The sequence below is a fragment of the Rhinoderma darwinii genome, chromosome 8 (assembly GCF_050947455.1).
Source record: "Rhinoderma darwinii isolate aRhiDar2 chromosome 8, aRhiDar2.hap1, whole genome shotgun sequence".
Taxonomy (NCBI): Eukaryota; Metazoa; Chordata; class Amphibia; order Anura; family Rhinodermatidae; genus Rhinoderma; species Rhinoderma darwinii.
In genome coordinates this window covers 102,486,933-102,510,070 of record NC_134694.1, presented here as the reverse complement: position 1 = coordinate 102,510,070, position 23,138 = coordinate 102,486,933, and the positions used below count along the sequence as shown (strand labels likewise).

General features: G+C 43.9%; 1 long non-coding RNA gene across 1 annotated transcript; it reads right to left on the bottom strand.

Moving 5' to 3' along the window:
* Nucleotides 1-3,078: 3,078 nt before the first annotated feature.
* Nucleotides 3,079-9,664, bottom strand: LOC142658810 (uncharacterized). The gene is made up of 2 exons (XR_012850185.1): nt 9,521-9,664; nt 3,079-4,170 (listed from the first exon to the last, which is right to left on the bottom strand). It is a non-coding gene; the product is annotated as an uncharacterized LOC142658810 (long non-coding RNA).
* Between the last annotated feature and the right edge of the window lie 13,474 nt (nt 9,665-23,138).

Here is a 23,138-nt window from a genome sequence, read left to right as displayed (position 1 = left end):
ATTCAGAGTCACCAGTATTTGTCATGTCATATTGTGAAAGAGCTAACCCTTTACCTGCCAGATATCGGTGACAAATGTACCCATGTTAGATTGACCACTTTTAGCTGCTTTTACGTGCCGAAAATCGACAATTTTTATTCTTCATATGACCTGAATAATATGTTTTTAGGGCAGATTTGCATTGTTCTGGTGCTATGGAAAAACATGTTTTAAAAGAAAAAATTTGGTTGAAAGAAAATGCTAGTTTTCCTTTTTTTTCTAATCTGTCTATTGGAATAGTCACCATGAATTTTTATAGGGACCCTTCTTTGCCAATTGTACTCGGGATGGGCGCTCTTCCCTGTTGCATTGGCAATGGGGAAAGTCCTCCCATGGTCAATGAAAGCTTTTATTCTTCAGAATTGTGCACTAACAATTGTTATTTTGTGGGCACTGGGTGGTAGTGTTATGTGGGCACTATATGACAGAATTATTGGCACAACTATTTGAACAAATGGTGAACCCAGTGGTCAATGACAATTAGATTCATGTTGGCTTACTAGAGTACCAGAAGATCCTCTAGTGGACCCAGGTTCTGAAATGATAATGAACCCGTTTGGAGAAGGGGCCATTAAGGCCAAAAGCAGAAGACCATATCTGAAGCAGACTTTGGATTAGATCACTGGTTGCTAATATGTAACAATATTTTGGGTTTCTTGACAACCTTTATACCATTAATGATGATATGAACTTTCTGAATACAATAACATCAGAATTTATAATGCAATTAAAAGCGGATCCTAAGAAATCTGCCAATTGATGGGTCCAGGGTCATTTAATTTAATATTGGTGACAGCCAAAAGGGGTTGTCCACTTTGGTCAATCTCTTTTTTGTTAAAAGGGTCCCTCGATGATTAGCTGATCACAGGGTATTCTTCTGCAACGTGACCCCCAGCAATCAGCTGTGACCTGTAAAGGAACCTGACAGCAAGTGCTCAATTCCCCAGCAGCGCCACCACAGGAGAAACAAAGCATTACACTGTTCTCATTCAAATCAATGGCTTGTCTGTGTAATGCAACTATGTGTCAGGTCCTCCAGAACAAGAGATTTTCTTTGTATCTGCTCTCAGATCTGACTAATAGATGTGGATCATTAATGGTGGAGTCCGCTTTATTAGCTCAGAATTCCTTAAAGCGGATCAGTCAGATATTTATGCTGCCCTGTCTGAGGGCAGCATAAAGAAGTGACAGGCATGCTGATTTCAGCGTTTTGTCACTTATAATGTTAAGGAGTATTTAGAACTTATACATTCGGCGAAATTCCAAATATATTCATGCTCCCCCCAGGCTCCCCCTCCAGCGACTGATTGACACTTTTCTCCCTATACAGAGTAATAAGGAGAAAGTGTCAATCAGTGGCTGGAGGGCGGGGGGGGGGGCATAAATATATAAATATACTTCTACTCATATGTGCGGCACTGGCCGCGCGCCTCGGGTATCACTTCTAAATACTCCTAAACTACAGAACATTCATGAATAATTGACAGCATGCTGAAATCAGCGAGTTTGTCACTTCTCTATGCTGCTCTCCGAAGGGCAGTATAAAAATCTGACTGATCTGCTTGAAAATGGGCTTTCTAATCCAGACAACGCCTTCAACTGTAATATACTAAGGGCAGTGGCGTAACTACCGCGGTTGCAGCCGTAGTGGGTGCTACGGGGCAGGGGGCTTGAGGGGGCCCGTGCCGCCAGCCGACACGCCCCCCCCATATGCCCGGTGGCGCCGCTAGCAGCCGTTATGCCTGCTACAGCGGTAGCGCCGCTACTATGGGGCCCGCGCTGCCGAGCCTCCAAGTATGGGCTGGGCGACACAGGCCCTCTCATGCCTGAAGGTGTTGCTAGCACCAGAGGGGGCCCCCGGTGCTAGCGGCAGCTATATACATGCATTAGCACTGAATGGCCAAGCATGCTTGAGAAAGCTCCTGAGGGATTGAAACGTTGCATGGGTGACTAAAGGTTTTCTAAGTTTTGGAAGTGCTGCCTCCTTGTCCATTTTTCTGCTATCCTGAAGAGTCACATAGTCCTGCCTCCAAACCCACCTTTCTATGTTTGAGTGACATCTCCCTGGCTGATATAACTTTCTCAGATGCGCCATTGCCTTGTGGCACTATACACAAGGGGGGGGGGGACTGTGTGGCACTATACACAAAGGGGGGCTGTGTGGCACTATACACAAGGGGGAGCTGCGTGGCACTATACACAAGGGGGAGCTGTGTGGCACTATACACATGGAGGAACTGTATGGCACTATTTACAAGGGGAGGGCTGTGGCTATATCTACAGGGGGCTGAGTGTGGCTCAATCTACAAGTGTCTGTGTGCTGCACTTTCTACTAAGGGGGGGGGGGCTGTGAGCACTGTATACAAGGGAGAGGGGCTGTGTGGCACTATATACAGTGGGAGCTGTACAGCGCTATATACAGTGGGGACTTTATGGCGATATCTACAGGGGGCTTATGGCACTATCTACAAGGGGGAAGTGGGGGTGCTATCTACAAATGGGGTGTTACACTGTCTATAGGCGGGGCTATATAGCACTGTCTACAGGGGGCTGTATGGCACATTGTACAGGGGGCACTATTTATAAGGGAAGCTGCTTGTGGCACCCGGGGGGGCCTAGACAAGAGTTTGCTATGGGGCCCAGTCTTTCCTAGTCACGCCCCTGACTAAGGAGGAACTACATGAAATAATCAGAATTGAACTTCAAGCATTGTTAAAAGAAAAAATATTTTAGGATCAATACGGAGAATGGGTGGGGGTGGTACTCTGGGCAAAATCTCCTTTTTTAGCAATCTAATAATAATGGCTTCCCAAAACTGTAGGGCAGTGCTTGCAGCCCGGGACTTTCCTGTAAAATCTGGGATTTTTAGGACTGGTACCTTGTGTTCATTTCATATGTACCAAAGACTGCTCCATCTGTATTCAGTTCTAGTTTTTGAACCGTACGCAGAAATTCTTTCTGTTTATTAACTTATGGTACTTTATGGCCTATGATCACAAAAGAGGGATTGTGAAATGAGGGAACAACTATATACAATAATCAGTGGCATACAGCACATTTTATAAAAGAGGTCGCATTGTTGTTATTTTCAGCATATCATTTATACAGCGATCTAATGCCCTTTTCTTACCAATCACAAAGCAGTATGTTCTTCTACAGCACAAGCTTTTTTCTATAGTCTTTATAATCTTAACAAAAGACGTGCAATCAAGTAATCCATCTCTGGCAATGTGTTTTCTTGTATTAAATGCTATAAATGCGCTCGCTTTTTGGGCTCGTCGGTGATCCTAATAAACTCTTAAGTGGGCATTTACACTTGAGAAGATGTTATTTATCAGCTGCTGCTCAATTTTTAAGAAATGCTTTATTCTTGGTCATACTAAACCTGTAGAAAAGTTTTATAATTACTAAAAGCAATGAAGAGATAGAGAATATACTACTCCACTTCTGCTGATTACTTAAAGGACCCCTGTCTCCAGAAATGGTCTGTTTTGATTAGTAAGAGTACCCTTGAACCACCAAGCTGCCAATTTGGATAAAGCGTGCCGCACATAATAATGTGTATATGGGGCACCAACCCTTCCCATCATAAGCTGTAATGATCCATTCCGCTTCATGAGAATTAACTTTTTGAAAAAGTTGGTTTTGTTTTCTAAGGCTTCAAAAATGCAAGGACATATAACTTCTTGGAGCATTTCTTGGAGCCGTTTCGGTGGGTACAACTGCATATAATAGGAGGGCCTTGAAAAAGCGTGTGGTAGCGCAAAACGGCCATAGGCTTGCTCCATATCAAACAGACCATGATCATGAAATAAAGAAGTTTTTTTGTCAGCACCGGTGAGTGCCTTGATTTTTCTACTTTTTTTTGGTTCAAATATTCAACGTGCTGTACTTGTCGATGAGCACCCCATGGGCAACTATATAGCCGACTCCGCAGATGACTATATGCCAAAAGTAATCTCCATGCAGGTACATCGCTGTGTCTGAATTGGGCAGTGCCAGCCTCTTTTCTTCCTTTTCTTTGAATACAACCGCATATAATGTTTCAGTTTTGATAAGGTACCTGAATTGTTGTCTCAGCATGGCACCCCTTTTTTGAAAAAAGTTTGGCTCGGGCCACATGTCCAGCTTCTGAAAACAAAAGAGATCAGCTATAATCACTGGTGGAAATTGCAGTCAGACACACATTGAAAACCATTAAAAAAGTCAAGTTAAAGTTTCTTTCCACTTTGTAGTTAACGTGTTAAATGTGAACTTAAAGATCGCTACATCTGTATATCTTATGGATAAATGTATTAGTGGAATTTTATGTGTCCTTCTATATGTGTAATGGGGCAAAGGTGGCAGAAAGGATAGAAACATATTTGGTCATCTTCAAACAAACAGAGGGGCAAGTTTTGCACAGTTGTCTGCCCTTCAACCCCTTGGAAAGGCAGACAATTTTTGGTTTTTAATTTTTGATTTTTCCTCCCTGCCTTCTAAAAGCCATAAGTTTTTTATTTTTCAGTTGACATAGCCATATGAGGGCATGCTTTTTTGCAGGACGAGTTGTCATTTTTAATGGCACCATTTAATATACCATATAATGTACTGGAAAACTGAAAAGAAAAACTCTTTGTGGGATTAAATGGGAAAAAACTGTGATTCCGCCATTGTTTTTTGGGTTTCGTTTTTATGCCGTTCACAGTGCTGTAAAAATGATAAATTAGCTTTATTCTGCGGTTCGATACAATTAGTCTGGGTTCCCATGTAGCGTAAACGCTGCAGAATTTCCGCAACGGAATTCTGTGCGGAAATTCTTCACAATTTACAGTAGCAGCAAAGTGGATGAGATTTTGAAAATCTCGTGCCCACGCTGCAGAAAAAAAACGCAGAGTAAACGTTAATAAAGTGACCTGCGGTGAGGAATTTAAAACGGCATCATGTCAATTTATGCTGCTTTTTCATTGCTTTTCTGTTGCGGGTTTTCCTCAATAAATTCAATGGGGGTGCAAAACCCGCAACAGAAAGCCAAATGTTGCGACTTCTGTGGCGGAATCGCATCAATTCCGCCACAAAAGTATATAGTGACCCAGGCCCTGCTTCTTCCTCCAGTCCGGCCCCTTTGTGATGACGTTTCATCCCATGTGATGGCTGCAGCAGTCACCTGGGTTGTAGCTTCATCTAGGGAGGCCAGACAAGACGGGAAAGGAGGGACAGGGAAAGGAGGGATGCGTCACCATCACAACAGCTGGGATAAGTATGACCAGTTTTTTTTCTACGCTGCTTACCGCAGCACATTCTGTCCGAAAATTCAGCCAGAATTTTTGCTGCGGAAAGCAGCGTAGAAAAAAAAATTGGTCATACTTACCCCAGCTGTTGTGATGGTTCCAGGTCACATGCGCTGCGTAGTTTTTACCAGGGGCGTAGCTAGGGGGGGCAAGCGGGGCATGTGCCCCGGGCGCAGTTCAGAGGGGGGCGCCAGCGCCCCCTCCTCCTGCACTATAATTGTACCTGTGTCGCAAGGACACAGGTACAATTAGAAGCAATGAATGACCGGGCACGTTCCGTGCCCGGCCATTCAGCGCCTCTCCACGAATGAAGCGACTGGTACCTTTTGTACCAGTGACGCTTCTATCGATGAAAGGCGCTGACTGACTGACAGGGAAAGTCATCCTGCCCAGCCAATCAGCGCCTTTCATAGACGCCGCGTTCAACCCCCTGGAGACCTGCGCAGAAGAGAGCAGGCTGCCGGATGGCGTGGGAGCGGGAATAAGGTGAGTTTGAAATTTATTTATTTTTTAATTGTAATAGAAGTGTGGCTGTATCTGCGGGGGGGACTTTGTCTACACGGGGGACTTTATCTACGGGGGGTGTCTATCTACAGGGGGACTATATCTACAGGGCTGGGCTATATACAGGGGGACTATATCTACAGGGCTGGGCTATATACAGGGGGACTATATCTGCTGGGCTATATACAGGGGGACTATATCTACAGGGGGGCTATATACAGGGGGGCTATATCTACAGGGGGGGCTATATACAGGGGGACTATATCTACAGGGGTGGGCTATATACAGGGGGACTATATCTGCTGGGCTATATACAGGGGGACTATATCTACAGGGGGGCTATATACAGGGGGACTATATCTACAGGGGGGCTATATACAGGGGGACTATATCTACAGGGCTGGGCTATATACAGGGGGACTATATCTACAGGGCTGGACTATATACAGGGGGACTATATCTACAGGGCTGGGCTATATACAGTGGGACTATATTTACAGGGGGGCTATATACAGGGGGACTATATCTACAGGGGGGCTATATACAGGGGGACTATATCTACAGGGCTGGGCTATATACAGGGGGACTATATCTACAGGGCTGGGCTATATACAGGGGGACTATATCTGCTGGGCTATATACAGGGGGACTATATCTACAGGGGAACTATATACAGGGGGACTATATCTACAGGGGGGCTATATACTGGAGTGGGCTGTCTATAGAGCACCATATACAGGGGTGGGCTATATAGTATATAGCCCCCTGTAGATATAGCCCACCCCTGTATATGGTGCTCCATAGATAGCTCACCCCAGTATATAGCCCCCCCTGTAGATATAGTCGCCCTGTATATAGCCCAGCCCTGTAGATATAGCCCCCTGTAGATATATTCCCCCTGTATATAGCCCACCCCTGTATATAGCTCCCCTATCTATAGCCCACCCCTGTAGATATAGCCCCCCTGTGTATAGCCCACCCCTGTAGATATAGCCCCCCTGTGTATATCCCAGCCCTGTGTATAGCCCAGCCCTGTGGATATGGTCCCCCTGTAGATATGGTCCCCCTGTAGATATGGTCCCCCTGTAGATATAGTACCCCTGTAGATATAGCCCACCCCTGTATATAGTCCCCCTGTAGATATAGCCCACCCTGTATATAGTATCCCACAAATAGCTCCCCCCTATAGTGCTCCACAGAAAGCCCACCCCTGTATATAGCCCCCTTGTACATATAGTCCACCCCTGTATATAGTGCTCCACAGATAGCCCACCCTTGTATATAGTATATACAGGGGTGGGCTATCTGTGGAGCACTATATACAGGGGTGGACTATCTAGTGGAGCACTATATACAGGGGTGGACTATATGTACAAGGGGGGGGTATATACAGGGGTGGGCTATCTGTGAAACACTATATACAGGGGTGGACTATATGTGGAGCACTATATACAGGGGTGGGCTATATCTACAGGGGGCTACATACATGGTTGGGCTATCTGTAGAGCTCTATATACAGGGGTGGGCTATATACAGGGGTGGGCTATCTGTAGAGGACTATAGGGGGAGTTATTCGTGGGACACTATATACAGGGGTGGTCTATATGGGGGCACTATCTACAGGGGCTCTATGGCAGGCACTATCTACAGGGAGCACAGTGTGTGTGTGGGACACGGTGTATGGTGCTATTATAATTAGAGGTGCAGTGTATGGCGCTATTATATTTAGGGGCGTAGTGTGTGGTATAATGATAACTTTATATTTATTTATAGGTGCAGAAATGTTGGAAAAGTGAGAAGCTGAAGACATGTGAGCGGCAAACTTCAGAAATGGGCTGTGACCGGGAGAAGTCATCATAGAGGTCTGGACCAAATGGAGAAAAAGAACTAGAATCTGAGACGTCACCGGTGAGTCACTTAATGTAAATGTTCATTCTGCCTCTAATCAGTACTGTAGTCACTGTATGATCTGCAGCAAAATGATGGGTGGTGTGATTATGATAGGATTTATTTTTTGTGAAACGGCATCTCCCAGCATATCCTTACCATTGTTCGGGCTATGCTGGGAGCTGTAGTTTTACGCCGTACACACCTATACAGCAGGGGTTGCAGTAAATTGAGCTGTATTTGTGCTGGTGCTGTATATATGTACTGTGCTTGGTTCTGGTGTTGTGTATAGAACCATATTGCTTGTGAAATGTACAAATAATTTTATGCTCGCGTTACATAAAAAGAAATGACACGTCGATTGGTAGAGAAAACAAACACGGCGAGGGGGAAGGAGATGTCGGGAAAGAGGTTGGTGGTGGGGGGGGGGCGCCAAACTGAATCTTTGCCCCAGGTGCTGGAGAACCTAGCTACGCCTCTGTTTTTACACAGTGTATCCGACCCGTGGGAGCCCAGCTTTACGGCGATCATGTCCATAGCCCAAGAACCTTAAATGAAAAAGCCATCCCTTACCCAAACCCCAAAGGTCGTCATTCCTCTTCTAGTAAAATGCTTCCTCCTTAGAGGCCTTGAGCCAGTCATTTAAAATGGCATTTAATATTTTTTTTTTGTATATACTTTATATGGTAGATGGCTTTTATCACAAGAGCATTTTTGAAGTTTGCTGGATGGTAAGCTGTAAATATCTCTGTTAATTTCCATTTTTACCTCAAGACTTAAAACAATCCTTTACCAAAAACAGATCTATGGATCATTAGTCAGCAGTTAATTAGAGTTTCCAAAATTAGCGCTAAAATGAATTGGATGTTTAAATTGTTGTCAAAATGGAATAACTCGCACGAAAAATGAGCAGTAGAGCGGTTATATGTGTTGCATTTGTCACACCCCCACAGCATACAGAAATGAACTTGTAAAATCTTAACCATGTCTAATGACTAAATACTACAAGAGAAAATTGTAAGCGGGGCAGATATATAGACTGTTTTCTTAAGACTTTATAAAATGTGAAATTTGCTAAATTGTAAAAGTTGCTAAAATGAAATACTGACGTTCCTTAGGGAGAATCAGTATGAATTAGGGATATATCATGCAGTGCACCCTGGGATACATATGCAAATAGATTTTCTCCCAAATATAGATCAGCTGATCAGCAGCTGAAACCCCAGGCGATCAGATGCGGACCTGACGGGTTCAGTGACAGCAGGTCCTGCGTGTTTCTGACACGCAGGATCCACCTGTAAACGAACGCATCAAAGTTTATAACTTTGTAACTAGATCTAAGTTTATAAGTTTATAACTTAGATGTGATAGTTTACACGTGCACGCAGGACCCGCTGCAACTAAATCTGTCAGGTCCGCGGGACTGACGGATTCAGTGAATAGCGCTAGATACAGCTGCTCTGTATAGAGAATTCAGAGCATCTGTATCTTACAAAGTAAAAATAATTTTTAATAAAGAGTAATTATAAAGTTGCACCAATCACAGTGACTGACATTTTTATTTAAAAAAATAAAAAAATAAATGCATTTGCCTTTCAAAGGTTTTCATAGCCTTTAAGGAAAAATAGATGTCCAACGAGGCTCTATTGTCCCATAGGTACACTGGCTCCTGTTTGGATGAGACCTAAAAGGCTGAAATAGACTTGTCTACAAATTGAAATTATTGTTCTGGATTGAGGTTACGAGATACAAAGATACACAACATAAATAATACATAAAACACAACATAATAGTGTCAGGAATGATTGATTAAATCCAACCTCTAAAATTGATGTGAACCTGTAGCGTCCATGGCCGCGGGCCGTCAGATTTACTCACCTCCCGACGTCCGCAGCCATGGATCTGTGAGCGCTGGTCCCTATCTCCTTCCTAGGAGACGCCAGCGCTCACTTCCGCTCCATTCGGCTGTGTCCCGTAGGGTGCGCGCGCACGCTCGTGCCGGCCTTAAAGGGCCAGCGTGCGCAAATAGGAGGAAGTCATCATCATCAACTGCCACGATTTCCTGGTCTATAAAAAGGCCCCTGGCCTTCTAATCCTTGCCTGAGCGTTGTTAGTTTTCCCAGTGTGTCTTGCAAATGGTCCCTTAGTCTTTCCCGTTCCTGTTGTGACCCGTGCCTTGTTCCCCGTTCCTGTTTCCCGTGCTGTTCCTTAGTATCAAGTCGTGCCACGTCCTGTGTCATCTGCCACATCCGGAGGAATTCACCACGTCCTGTGTCATCTGCCACGTCCGGAGGAATCCGCCACGTTCTGTGTCATCTGCCACGTCTGGAGGAATCCACCACGTCCTGTGTCATCTGCCACGTCCGGAGGAATCCGCCACGTTCTGTGTCATCTGCCACGTCTGGAGGAATCCGCCACGTCTGGCGCAACTTGCGGCTTCTGTGTCATCCGCCACGTTTGGCACTATCTGCTGCACCCATCTCCATCTGTGCCAGAGCTGCGGCCACCGTCTGGACTATCCAGGTACCCTTGTGCGGGACATTGTATTTCTGGGGTGTCCTGTTGTTTGGCCAGCTGCCTCCCCGCTACGGCGGCACGGCCTAGTGGGTCCACTACCCGCTTCGTGACAGAACCCTTCCACAATATGCCGGTAGACAGTATTATTTTTTATGTTTTCTTTTTCACAATCAGCAGATCCAGTATATTCCCAGGTCAGTTATAACATTTCATCTTATAATAGTGACTACCACTGTTGTACATGAAATTAGGAGTTTGTCGCAGCTTTTTCTTGGCTGTTATATATACTCATTTAAAGCAATTATTGATCCAAAACGTAAAAATTCTGCTATTTTTGTCTGGAGATTGGGCTTAGAACCCCTCATGTCGCTCAGGTGCCATTTTCTTGGGGAATTCCCTGCCATTGCACAGCAACGCTTCCGCAATTACGGATGTCTACGGATTCACATCTGTAGCCGATCCCGATTTTGCGCGTGCCCATAGACTTCTATGGGCGAGTCCATACCGCATTTGCGGACAGGAACAGGACATGTTCTATATTTTTCTGATCATTTCTACGGTCCGGACACACATCCGTAAATAAACGGAAAGGTCTTAGTGGCCTATAGAAATTAATAATTCCACAGATTATCCATAATTACAGATAAAAACTACAGTTGTGTGCATGGGGCCTTAGGGATGAGCGATTCTCCAAATTATTACTGACTCCACCTCTACTCACCTTACCAATACAGATCAGACCCGTCATGGATAAGGAAAACTCCCCCCTTCCTCTAATAAGAAAGACCTAGGGAGGAGAGGTACCGTCTCCAACCAATACCAAGGTATGAAGGATATCTCTACTTAAAATATGTTTTCCAGCCCCCTTGGGAACAGATTAATGGAAACACTGGACAGAAGATTTGGTAGTAATATATCAAATGCATCTTAAAATTAAAGTTCTACTTTGTCTTGGAGAACTACCGTATATTAACAGTAATCTCTGATATAACAATTCTGCAATCTCTTACTTTCCAAGTGGGAATAACTCATAATTACTCTACATGGCCTCAGGGAAATAAAACTCCTCAACTCTGCCCTGCGGCAGCTGTCACCGGAGTACAGGACCCATTTATGGATGCATGCATTGTATCAATGGAGTAATAGCACTTTGGTATAACCCCGCTGAGGGCTTCATTGACAGAATATAACCTTCCATAAATTGTGCCGTTATCCGTATGTACAGGGCAGAGGAGTGGAATTCCTCCTTATTATTTGAATCACCCCCATTGTAAAGGTATTTTAAAAATAACATTATATAAGACATCAGATAGTTATGCAATTCCCTAACAATTACAATAGTTCCAAAATGGAAATTCAATTTGAAGGGATATTCATTTTTTTAGTTTTATTAATTTAATTAATTTATTAATTGATTTATTAATAAGGGAATAAGGGATTTTCTAATATATATGAGTTTAAAATTTAGCAATAGATCAAGAATACCTAAAAAAAAAACTGCAGAAAATTAGGCGACTGGATGTGTCCGGTGTAGCGCTACCATGGACTAACTGCATAGGACTAAACCCGTCTGTGTTACTAATTGAATTCTTGAGTCACATGATGAGCATGATTGACGTGACCAACGCCAAGTCTAGTCCTATTCAGTAAGACCATGGATTCACGACACAGGACTCATTCATGGGTTATACTAAGAGACTATGCAGAGATAGGAGCCTCCCTCATTGGTATAAGAAAGAATTGCGAGCAGAATTTAAATTTGTGAATATTACAAAAAGATATGACTTACCATTTTATAAATTAGTAAATTAAATTAAAAAAAATGGAATATGGGTGCAAACATACAGTCAAATCCAACACAATCTTCAAGTCAATTTTTGCATTCCTATTGTCACTGCATCCTTGATGGGCTACCCCTATGAGGGTACGAACACACATGGAGTAAATCCCGTGGATTTTCAGCAACGTATTCATTGCGGAAAATCCGCAGCGTATTACGGTAGCAGCAGTGTGGGTGACATTTCAACAAATCTCATCCCCACACTGCAGAGAAATGCTGCGGTTTCTTCTACTGCATCATGTCAATTAATGCTGCGAAATTGCAGCTCTTCTGTTGCGGGTTTTCCCATTTAATTGAATGGAGTTCTTAAACCCGCAACAAAGTCGTGTGTGTTGCGACATTTGCAGCAGGAATCACAATGATTCCACCGCAAAAATCGCAAGTAAGAAAAAATAAAATAAAGTTATACTTACCCAGAGTTCCTGCTTCTTCTCCAATCCGGCCTCCTGGGATGACGTTTCTTCCCATGTGACTGCTGCAGCCAATCACAGGCGGCAGTGGTCACATGGCCTGCAATGTCATCCCAGGAGGCCGGACTGCGAGCAGAGAAGAGGGAGGGGGTAAGTATGAAGGGTTTAATGTGGTGCGATTTTTCGGACTGCATTCCCTGCGGTGCTCAGGGCGGATACGCTGCACAGCTTGACGCAGCGCATCTGCCCAGAACACGCTGTATGTGTTCGTACTCTAAGTATTAATAACCCCAGTTTGGTACCGTGCACCCCATAAAGGATTATCGATTTATAAACATATGTTTTTCACAAATTGTGTCCCCAAATTTCTACATAAATTCTATTGTCCTTGTTTTATTTATAAAGGCATCTGTCTATAAAATTGCGAGGTTGTTTTCTTGCATATTTGCTGCATTTATGCATCAACACCGTCCTGATAATTGTTAAGATTAAGAGATTCACTGGAATGACTTTGTCAATTGAAAGAAGTTTATCATTCATGGTTTAGTAGCCAGTACGGGTCCTGTTTATGGGCTGCTAAAGTGTTCTGTGTATTTCCTGCTGTCTCTAATGCCTTCTTCTAACGGCATGAAAACAGCTCTGTTGCTATTACACATCGCTAAATAAAACATGTTTCTTTTTGCTTTTGCAAGTGGATAAGTTCAATTTGAAACTAAAGCCAAGTTTTACAATGCCCTAACCCCCACTAAATGCCACAATTGTCTGATATCTCTGCCGCTGTCATTTCCTCTCTATTGTTCTCATTTAATTACAGCAATTTTGCTCAATAAGACCGATGATGAAAACAACGCAACCACCATAAAAAAAAAAAAGAGATGAGAGTATACAGAGGGGAACGTGGATGCAGCCCATGGGATGTATTCAAATCTCAGACATGATATACGACATCCATACTGATGAGGGATCACATATTCTATATTGTATGGTCTCCAGTCTTTATGCAAGTTTCTTCCAGGATCTTCAGTTACCTCCTAAAATATAAAAATATGCCAGCAGGACAAGTGACCTCCATAAAAATGAATAGTCTAGCTCTTGGGATAGGACACTTCAAAGTTTAACTGCTCTAACTGTAAAGAACCCTTTCTTTTATTAATGTATGAATTGCCTTTCCTCCACAGGTAAATAATGTCCCCCAATCCTTTGTGCAGTTCTTGGAATAAATAAATCATGTGCCATTTCTTTGTATAGACCACACACATATATTTATACTTGTTAAAAACCAAAAACTGAATTCCATATTCTAGATGTGGTCTTACAAGGGACTTATAGAAGGGCAATATTACATTGGGTTCACAAAATTTTCTCTCTCTTAAACCCTAAAATTGTGTTTGCTTTTGCAGCCGCTGCTTGACATTGAGTACTGTTGCTTGGTTTACAATATGGATTATTATGTTCTCTGCCCAAGGCTACTAAAGAAATATATATATATATATAAAGACTGGCAGTGCAGAGGCCATGATAGGGTAACAAAAGATCTTCCATGAACAGCCGTAAGGTTATAGGTTTAAATATGAACATAGCAGCAGCTGCATGGAGCTTGCAATTTTCCATACTGTTTGCTTGGATTCTATCCTAATTCTCCACATTATCTCCCAAATTCAAAAAACTTGTATAGGTAAATTGTCTTCCTAGTGTTTCCATGCTAATTTTTCATATGAATGACATTTCTGATAAGATAAATTAAGAAACTAGTTTTAAGAAAGAAAATACTAAAAAAAAAAAAGTCATACGTTATAAGCTGCATGAACACCCTAATTATTAATTTGAACGAAAGCACATTACATGACCATTATTCTGACAACCCCGTAATATTGAGAAGAGTCCCTTGACAATAAGCTGATCACAAAGTGTCCCCTGCAATCAACTGTTATCTGTGGGGAAACTTAGCAGTAAGTGGTCAATTTGCCTGTAGTGCCACCACAGGGGAAATTAAGTATTACACAGTGCCCATTCAAATCAATTGGATGTCTGTGTAATGCAGAACAAGACAGGTCCTCCAGAGCTAAAGATGCTCTTTGTAGCTGATCTCCACTCTGGGCAAGAGATGAGGGTCCTTAACAGGGGCCCCACTCTCTATTAACTCAGAATTCCCTAATACAGTATATGAAAAAGGGTTTACTGAACTGGGAAAGGGAAGGTTTCACGGAAAAAATTTTTTTTTATATGTTATTGCTTTTAGTATGTCATTATAATAAATTTTATTTATTTGTGTTTTTGTTTTGTACTTTTTTCTTTCTTTTACTTCTCTATGGGGGCTGACATTTTTTTTCATCTCTGTGTGCCGATTAACGACACATACAGAGATGGAATACGGCACATACATCCCCATAGAGAATGCGAACGGCAGCCGTTCCATTCACTATACTATACTCCGTCTGTGTGGGAACGGCGCATGCGCCGCTCCCACACAGTCCAAAAGGAAGGTCTTCGGCAGAGCGACATCCGGCGCCATTTTCATGTGAACCGGAAGCCATGGCCGGACAGTAAGATGACTACTTCCGGTCGCGGCTTCCGTCCATATGTTCAGAAGCAAGGACTAGGAGCGGAGGGAGCGGAGGCAGCAGCAGCGACGGCAGGAGCAGGTAAGTTATGTTTGTGTATGTGATGTGTGTGTATGTTCGTGTTATACTGTCTGATTACCACTGTATCTAATCCTCCTACGCTGTGCATTCGCTAAAAAAATGGCAGCACACAGTGTAGGAGGTTTGAACATTCAACCCCCTCCTTTCTCCTGGCACTAGCCAGGATAAAGGAGGTGGGATTGTTTGAGTACACTAGAGCGAGTGTGTCTTCTCTAATTTTCCAGCATAAAGCAATGAGGTTGCTTTACCACATGCCAATGCTGCAATTTTGGGAATTGCTCCCTCTAGTGACCAGCACATGGAAATGTTATAAATTAGAATCTAATTTATAATATTTCCTGACTTGTGAAAAAATTAAAAAAAATAGAACAATGTCTAATCATTTATATACTAACAGTTTAACAACAACAAAAAAAAAATTCTAGCGACACATTCCCTTTAAACTTTGTTCACACTGGTGATAGGTTACATTCTATCAGGTTACAGAGATTTTTATGGCAAGAATAATAGTCTTGAGCAATATACTTGCCTGCAAAAACTGGATGTAAAAAATGGAACCATAATACATGTCATGGCTATGTTAAAAAACTGAGCTTTAATAGCAGTGTGAACAGAGCCTAACCCAATCATGCTGATGGACAGTGGTCAGACAATCAGAGCTCCTATGTTGCTATGTAACTGGTGGTATGCGACCAGCAATGCTGTGTAACTTGGGATTAAACATTTTTTGTTGCTATTTCTTTAGTGTAGATGGTAAGGGGTTTATATGTTTTAGACAATCCCTATTAGGGCATTTTGTGGTTTTAGACGGGGTCTCACAATTAATCATAAATTTAAGATAGATGCGGATTCCACCTCTGGGACCCGCACTTATCTGTAGAACGGGGCCCCTAAACCCCGTTCTAGGTTTTTGTGCTTACGCTGACTCCCGGCCTCTTCCTTATTACATGGAAACATCGTAACTCCCTGAGCTATTCTGTTGCCGTAACTACCATTCAGTTCTATGGGGCTTACTGAAACCGCGTAGCTCAGCGAGTTACACTGTTTTCTCCTTCATGGTCGGAAATCAGCCGGAATACAGAGAGCTAGAACGGGGTTTAGTGGGCCTTGTTCTAGAAATAGGTGCGGGTCCCAGAGGTGAGACCTGCATCTATCTGACATGTATGACATATCCTCTGGATATGTCATAAATCTCCCTCGTAGGAAAACTCCTTTGAGAATAAAACAAAAACAACAATATAACTAAACACCTTTAGGGCACATTCACACGTGGCGGAATTGCTGTGGAATTCCGATGCGGACAGTCCGCAGTGGAATTCTCCAGCGGCCGTTGTTTACATTTGTTTCTATCCATCTTTAGGAAACTTAGTTCAGACGTTGCAGAAAACTCCGCTGCGGACAATAGGGTGCGGTGCGGAATTTTCAGTCCGCAGCATGCGCTGTCTGTTGCGGAGAAGAAGCGGAATTTTACTGCGGATTTCAGCCTTTGCAATGCTAAAACTGAAATCTGTGGCAATTGTAATTGAACAAAATCTGCACCAACATTTGCAGCGGAAAAACTCTGCCACGTCTGAACGTGCCCTTACAATCCCTCCCTCAAGATCACATACATTTAGCACCAGATGTGTGTCCAACAGAGAGAGTTGGGTTAACCAGACATAAGAATCTGACTCTATAGCAATGACACACGAAGGTGGCATTTAAATGGATTTTCCTTCCTGCGCGCTTGTAAACCATCCCTAAAGGTACCCATGAAAATCCTTCAGATACATCACAGTCAGCCCCATGTTCCTGGTTAATTAAAGGTTCCCAGCGGTGTGAATTACACACTGAGCTGATTTACTATAGATTACATTCTTTGTAAGAAAGGATCATATATCAGGAGGACATGTCACTTTAATCTCTGCTGATTCACTAATTTTATTCTTATTTCTAGAATGAGCTCAGGACTGGAAGGTTGGGTGCACAGTAAACCCCAAAGACAAATGTTAATAGATAATGCTATGGAAGACAGACAGGAAAATGGCGTGTTCACACGGCGCTAAAAAAAACCTGACGTGTAAATGTGTCAAATGCACTAGCGTTTCGTGTGAAGCACTTTTTAAAACACAGACTTTTTTACGCGTTTTGCACGTGTTTTTGACACGTTTTGTGCGCGCTTTTTGCTTGTTTTTTGGTGCACAATTAGGACTCCCATTGACGATTCAGCAGTAGCTTGAGATTTTTTAATTCGGAGTTATAACATATTCATACATTTGGTTTGTTATTATAAAAATGCAGCCAATTCCAAAAAAGAAAATTCATCAACATTTGTCCTCTCTCCAAAACTAAGTTTAAGTAATGGATTAATTTATTGGTTTGGCCATTTATGGTGTACCTTCAGTGATCTACTTATAGACCACTCAGGATCTGTACTTCAGTATGTAAATTCAGGTTTCTCATATAGAATTTAAAAATGGCTGCTTTCCGCTATTTGGTCGCCTCATTCATTTCAACATGGGGCAGAATAGATGGAGACTTGAATTGTTGCAGCCCTTTCCCCACTGACAGAAAGAAATGATAGATACAGAGACATTGAGAGAGATAGCTAAAGTAAATTAAAGAGGACCTTTCACCAGCCCGAAAAAAATGCAGTTGACATCTCAGTAAGGGCTTATTCAGACGAACGTATAATACGTCCGTGCAACGCGCGGGATTTTCACGCGCCTCGCACGGACCTATGTTAGTCAATGGGGCCGTTCAGACTGTCCGTGATTTTCATGCAGCGTATGTCCGCTGCGTAAAACTCACGACAAGTCCTATATTTGCCCGTTTTTCGCGCATCACGCACCCATTGAAGTAAATGGGTGCGTGAAAACTGCACACGGAAGCACTTCCGTATGCCGCTCACGATGCGCGCTACAGTAGTCAAAACTATGAATGAAAACAGAAAAGCACCACGTGCTTTACTGTTTACAAACATACAAACAGAGTGTCATAATGATGGTGGCTGCGCGAAAATCACGCAGCCACGCATCATATACTGCTAACACACAGAGCTGTTATGGACCTTTTGCGTGCGCAAAACGCCGCGTTTGTGTGAATCCGGCCTTAGATTGTGGGCCTCACAGATTCTGATGTTTTTTATCCTTTCCTTCTAGCCCCCACCATTCCTGAGATGTTGGTGCCGTTAGTTCTGGTGTCCGATCTGTAAATGAGACCTTTGACTGTCAAGTGGGCGGTTACCCCTTATCAAGTGACAGGTGTTACCCGCCTACCTGACAGTCAAAGGCATTATTTGCATATGGGGCACCAAAACTACTGGCACCGATATCTCAGCAACGGTGGGGGCTAGAAGAAAAAAAAATTAAAAGCGGGCAGAATCTGTGAGGCACCTGCAATCTAACGGAGATGTCAGCTGCAGTTTTTTGGGCAGGTGACAGGTTCTCTATAAATATCTTACTCAAACAGGTAATGATGGCACCAGGACGCACTATGTGGAGGCTGTGTGATACTCTAGACAATGTTCTGCTGGGATACCATAGGTTTCCATGTGGATAAAACGTTGACATGTACCAACTACCTAAACATTTTTGCAGTCCAAGTGCACCCCTTGATGGGAACAGTATTCCCTAATGACAGTGGCCTCTTTCAGGAGGATAATGTGCATGCCACACTGCAAAAATTGTTCATGAATGTTTTGAGGAACATGACAAGGAATTAAAAGTGTTGACTTGGCCTCCAAACTCCCCAGATCTCAATATGATCAAGTATCTGTGAGATGTGATGGGAAAGTCTGATCTATGGAGGCCCGACCTCATAACTTACAAGACTTAAAGGAATTTTCCCATCTTGGACATTTATGGAATATTCACAGAATATGCCATAAATATCCAATAGATGTGGGTCTTACCTCTGGGAACCGCACCTATCTCTAGAACGGGGCTCCCTGATTCTGGCCCTACCTTGCTCGGCTCCCGCTGCTTTCTGGCCACTACCTGGTTGAGAGTTACGACAACAGCCAAGCTAGCTGAGGATATGCCATAAATGTCAGATAGATGCGGGACCCACCTCTGGCACCCGCACCTATCTCTAGAATAGGGCCCCCTGATCCCGGTTCTACCTTGCTCGTCTTCAGCTGCTTCCCGGCCACTTCCTGATTTGGTGGTCGGGAGTTACGAAAACACTTGAGCACGATGAGCTACACTGTTTATGGAACTTCCATAGAAGTAAATGGGAGTTACGGAAACAGTGTAGTACCCTGTGCTATGCTGGTTCCATAATTCCTATTGACTTTTATGGGAGTTACAGAAACAGCCTTTTCTAAGCAAGCTCGGCTGTTTCCGTAACTCCTGACCACTTTGTCAGGAAGTCACCACCTGTGGACATTCCATAAATGTTCAAGGTGGGAAAACTTGTGTTGTTGGGTCCACGTCTCAATGGGTCAAAACTGTCTTGGCGGCATGATGTGGACCTTTACAATATTAGGCAAGTGGTTTTAATGTAATGGCTGATGAGTGTATGCATGTAGATAGATAGATAGATAGATAGATAGATAGATAGATAGATATTGCGCTACATTTTTATATACAGTCTCTTGGGTTGATTTATTTATTTTATGATCATTTTTCTCCATCTCTCTACAGTACTCAGAAGAGATATTTTATCAACAATTTTCTACACTAAAACTAAAACTTTCATTAATGTTGACCCCAATGTCTGGATTAGTCGGTAGCTAACAGTCTCAAAAAGCGCTCTTATCAAAAGTGTATACATGATCAAACCCATTCCTAGCTGGGAAGAGTCTTTGATAGGACAAGTGTAAGGTTTTCAGGAACACGGTACTGTTTGTTCTGCCAGCAGGAGACAGAGACAGCTAAATGCCAATTCAATGTCACTTGTCTTTGCTGATCTGTGGGTGCCGAGCCCCCTGTACCCACTTTCATCCTAGATCTGTACTGTCTTTTTTATGACACCAGCAGATTTAGAGAAATACATGCTCTAAGGTAAAAAAAAATATGTCTTCTGTGATATAATAGGGCAGATTTAAAATATCATCACAGAGAGAGCGAGGAGACAAGACTGACAGCATTTGAGAAAAAGGGGAAGATGAGAGAGAGCTATAGAGGAAGTGGAGAAAAAGCAAAATGAGACACAGAGAGATAACGGGAACAAGACTATAACTAGAGACTAGAACGAGGCAATGTAGGTAATTTAGAAATATAGCAAAACAGTATTGCAGAATATTGCTTGTCTTTCCTCTGCTAAATTAAATACATATTTGTGCAGATTTATATGTAAGAATGTATTCTAATGGCGATATAGACTAAACCCAGGTATTCACTAAGCCGTGCTTCTCAAAGGTTCTTTATTCCACGGAACTCTAAAACAACTACATACCAGACTGAGGAACCCTCATCTGCCTATACAATACTATCAAAATAATTACCCCCCTCCACAGTGCTGGATTCACCCATAGGCACAGTAGGCTTGTGCCTATAGGCGGCCCTGGGGCAAGGGCACCTGCTAAAAGTAGAATTTATATATGCATATACTGGACAGTGTAAATTCATATGTAAATAAAACGTATTATATGCTTATTAAGTGATCACAGTGTTGCCGGAGTGGGAGGAGGATGGTGCTAGGTGTTATGAGGAACACACTGCAATGTTCTGCTTTATTGTGTAAGAGCGTATCTTCAAACCATACATGACTTAACGTGTGACCAGACAATCTGTGCCTACAGGCTCATGAGATGTAAATACTGTATAATGATAATGGCGCCATAATGTTCTGTGCTCTTTTGAAGCATCATGTCCTAAGCCCCCCTTATTTGGAGACCTGACACCGAAGAACTCTACATCATTGAATTTCCACATTACCTTCCATGTGGTGTCATTTTCCTCCTCTAATAACAGAGGAGGGATGTTGCACCACAAAGAGAGGAGCATTGAGATGCATTAACGAAATATGCTTCTATGGTCAGCGGTCAGCCATGGAAAATCAAGGAACCTATTAAACCTAGCAATTACCTTATAATCCAATTTAGTAACCACTACACATAGCAAAGGTTCACAACATGGTTTTGTGCCAAAAATGCTATGTTTGAGGTTCATTTAATGTCAGGTTGCATATAAAGCTGGTACCAGTGGCGTAACTACCGCTTTAGCAGCCACATCGGCTGCTAAGAAGCTTGCGGCATGAGGGTGACACGGCTAACAGCCGCTTAGGCTGCTACAGTGGTAGCGATGCCAAATTCAATAGCATCTGCATTTTTAGGATGCAGATACTGTTGAACACTATGGCAGAACAGGGAGGCACCTCCCTACTCTGCCATTTACTAGGCTACAGGCGCAGTAAATGGAGGATCCCTACACAGACTGGTGTGATGATGTCACTGGATCGCACTGGTCTACGCAAGTTTCCCGTCGGCGCTGTGGAGCAGATTCATTCGTTGTAGGAACAGGGCATATACGTGAGCAAGTTTTTTGTTTTATTTGTTTGGGGGGTACTGTCTACAAGGGGGAGGTGGGGGGCTGTATGGCAATATCTACAAGGGGGAGGTGGGGGGCTGTTTGGCCCTATCTACAAGGGGGAGGTGGTGGGCTATATGGCACTGTCTACAAGGGAGAGGTAGTTGGCTGTATGGCACTATCTACAAGGGGGAGGTGGGAGATACTGTCTACAAGGGAGAGGTAGTTGGCTGTATGGCACTATCTACAAGGGGGAGGTGGGAGATACTGTCTACAAGGGAGAGGTGGAGACTGTATGGCACTGTCTTCAAGGGGGAGGTGGGGGCTTTATGGCAATATCTTCAAGGTGGTGGTGAGGGCACTGCCTACAAGGAAGAGGTGGGGAGCTGAATGGCAGTATCTACAAGGGAAAGGTGGGGGCACTGTCTACAAGGGAGTGGTGGAGGGCTGTATGGCACTGTCTTCAAGGGGGAGGTGGGGGCTTTATGGCAATATCTACAAGGGGTGGTGAGGGCACTGCCTACAAGGGAGAGGTGGGGGCGGAATGGCAGTATCTACAAGGGAGAGGTGGGGGCTGAATGGCAATATCTACAAGGGAGAGGTGGGGGCACTGTCTACAAGGGAGTGGTGGAGGGCTGTATAGCACTGTCTACAAGGGAGAGGTGGGGGCTGTATGGCACTGTCTACAATGGAGAGGTGGGGGCTGTATGGCACTATCTACAAGGGGGAGGTGGGGGTGACTATCTACAAAGGGGAGGCACTATCTACAAGGGGGAGGTGTGGGCTTTATGGTACCATCTACAAGGGTGAGTTGGGGGCACTGTCTACAAGGGGGAGGTGGGGGCACAGTCGACATGGGGAGGTGGGGGCATTATCTACAAGAGGGAGGTGGGGGGCTGTATGGCACTGTCTTCAAGGGGGAGAAGGGGGTTGTATGGCACTATCTACAAGGGGGAGGTGGGGGCACTGTCTACAAGAGGGAGGTGGGGGCTGTATGGCACTATTTACAGGAGGGACTGTATGCCAGAATCCACAGGGGGGCTGTATCGCACAGTCTACAGGGGGGCTGTAGTGCACAATCTACAGGGGGCACTGTCTACAAGGGAGAGGGGGGCTGTATGGCACTGTCTACAAGGGAGAGGTGGGGGGCTGTAACACACTATCTACAAGGGGGAGGTGGGGGTCACTATCTACAAAGGGGAGGCACTATCTACAATGGGGAGGTGTGGGTTTGTATGGCACTATCTACAAGGGGGAGTTGGGGGAACTGTCTACAATGGGGAGGTGGGGGCACAGTCTACATGGGGTAGGTGGAGGGCATTATCTACAAGGAGGAGGTGGGGGCACTATCTACAAGGGGAGGCAGGTGCACTGTCTACAAGGGGCAGGTGAGGGGCTGTATGGCACTATCTACAAGGGGGGCTGTATGGCATTATCTACAGGAGGGGCTGTATGCCAGAATCTACAGGGGGGGCTGTATCGCACAATCTACAGGGGGGGCTGTATCGCACAATCTACAGGGGGGGCACCATCTATAAGAGGGTATGTGTGTGGCACCGAGGGGAGGGGGAGGGGGG